This window comes from Pecten maximus, chromosome 18 (assembly GCF_902652985.1).
Source record: "Pecten maximus chromosome 18, xPecMax1.1, whole genome shotgun sequence".
NCBI lineage: Eukaryota > Metazoa > Mollusca > Bivalvia > Pectinida > Pectinidae > Pecten > Pecten maximus.
The window spans coordinates 8,130,049-8,132,799 of record NC_047032.1 but is presented as its reverse complement, the minus strand read 5'-3'; positions in this window follow the sequence as shown (position 1 = coordinate 8,132,799).

Here is a 2,751-nt window from a genome sequence, read left to right as displayed (position 1 = left end):
ATAAAAAGCATGGAAGTGGACCGGATCATGGAGAAGAATTCAATTAACCTGCAGCAAGGCGTTGTCGCTCACTGAACTAGTAGCAATATATATATATATAAACACTACACACTAAGTAACAACATAATCACAGACAACCTCGTGCAGCAAGCTTCGAGAAAAAGAGGACTACTTCCGTTGAAATATAACTTTTTAATATATTTTTTAGTTAAATGAAGCCGTTACCGCGAAAACGTTCTACAGGCCAAGATGCAGCTTTACGCTTGCTGGGACACAGTGTCACGTGACCGTTACTTTTCTAATCGTGGATTTAAATTGTGGTGTTATTTTTATTATTCTTGCAATAGGTTATCTACCTTTAATCCGGATTTCTACGTATATGTTTAAATACGAGGGAGTGTACAGTACGACCAGTGTCGCTAGTGACGGGCTAATTCTTCTAATAAGTTCATATATAAGTCAACCGAATTCAAGTGAACACAAACTAAAAAGTCAAAAGCGAGCTATTTTGAAATTTATTTGGTTTCTTCTATTCCTCAGATAATAGTCAAGAATAATCAACATATTTCAAAGGTGCACATTATGTTTACACGTCGTAAGATCTGGTACTCGAACCAAAACTATTAAAATAAATACCGTATTGTTGTAATACGAGGCTGTTATGTTCAACAGGTGTAGAAATACATCACATAGTTATCGACGGAATCACAGAGAAACGACATAGTTGTCATGTAAAATGCTACGACAATATGGAACTTCAGCAAACAAAACTACGCCGGGATTGAGGAGTTAGAAATGTGCATGAAGCAATTCTCGAGTGGATCGTTATTTGAAAATTAAAACAGCATCAGTGTTGACATGGCGTCGTGGAAAACTGTCAAAAATGTACACACAGCCGTCAAACCTCTCAAACCACGGAATAAGAAGGCCGAAAAGGATGAATTCGACCAGTATCTAGAAGAACTTAAGGTAATGTAAACCTATTTGATACAATTAAGTAATGTAAACCCATTCGATACAATAAGGTGATGTAAATCTATTCGATACAATAAGGTGATGTAAACCTATTCCATACAATAAAGTGATGTAAATCTATTCGAACAATAAGGAAATGTAAACCTATTCCATACAATAAGGTGATGTAAACCTATTCCATACAATTAAGTAATGTAAACCTATTCCATACAATAAGGTAATGTAAACCTATTCCATACAATAAGATAATGTAAACCTATTCCATACAATTAAGTAATGTAAACCTATTCCATACAATTAAGTAATGTAAACCTATTCCATACAATTAAGTAATGTAAACCTATTCCATACAATAAAGTAATATGAACCCATTCGATATAATTTATCAATTTTGCAACAATGGTTTATTGGGAGTCTAATTACCTTGAGAGACTAAAGGGTGGTGATTCACTAATATTAGTACATTATAACTCGACCACATTTCCTAATTATTTTGTACGGTTTAGTGAATGCAATGCTAATAGTTTTCTACCCCAAGTATCAATTTGTTTGATGCATACGATATAGATACTTGTAGAGTATAATATCATTTTGAAAAAAAAAAAGAAAAAGAAAAAAAAAAAAATATATATATATGTGTAAAAGTTGTGATGAACTAAGAACTAGAACCACGTGTCGTGTAGTTTCCCTTCCGGAAACGGTTTCACCTGGATTACCATATAGGTTAATTATGTCTATACCATTGCAGTTTCGCAATAGTATATACCATTGTTCATGAAAACTTCAGTTCACATTAGTAGTGGACTGGAATGAAGACCTAGACATTAAAATGAGAGATAGTCTAAGACATAGTTACATTCCCGTATAGTAGAACTGCCTGCTGTGTAAATAAACTGTATTGGGTATCAATCCAGTCAATGTAAAATAAAGTCTACTGTAAAAGCAGTAAGAACAGTTTTCATTGAAAAATACATAACAAAACCCAGCATCGAGTAACTTGAAAGCTCTGATAACTATGTTGTCTTCTAATTACACCTACATTCTGCTTAAATGAACTAGGGGCAATATGTAATATGTTTGTTAAAATTATTCGTTCTTGTTAACTTTGCTTGCTACAAACTTTTTGCTGTCACCCTTAATTTGGAGCGAAAATGCAATGAAATTGATTGATGTAATAGATTCGAGTGTAGAGATGGCTATATTTATAACCATACTTGGATGGAGAGGGTATGTGTGCGTGACGCCGCAAGGGCAAGGCACAATCTGCGTTAATCTGAAGTTGTATATGCATACAAAAAGAATGCCAAGATATTTATAATCCATCCTTATTCTGGAGTTATTTTATCATTATTTGCCAGGTTAAGCTAGAGAGAAAAATTTGATATAATCACAACGATCACAGTTTACATTGAGCGCATCATGAATAAACAAACGATTCTTTACCATTTACATTAACTCTCTGTTACTCCATCTTCAATGCTATTTAATTCATAGTACTGATTTTAAAAAAATACAGGATTAATTCTAATTTGATATGATATATATTAGATTGGATGCTATGTTACCCAGTCTCATATTCTACTTTCATGCCATAATTGTACAGTTTTATGTTCGTTACTCGACATATACGGTATTTATCGTTCAATTCATGTTTAAATGTGCTATAATTGTGTATTATACACTATATTGATCATCAAATATTATCCTACCTGTACCTGCACCGCGGTACAGTACTCTCAGCCTTCGATGGATCAGTTTACATATGCACCTATTCAT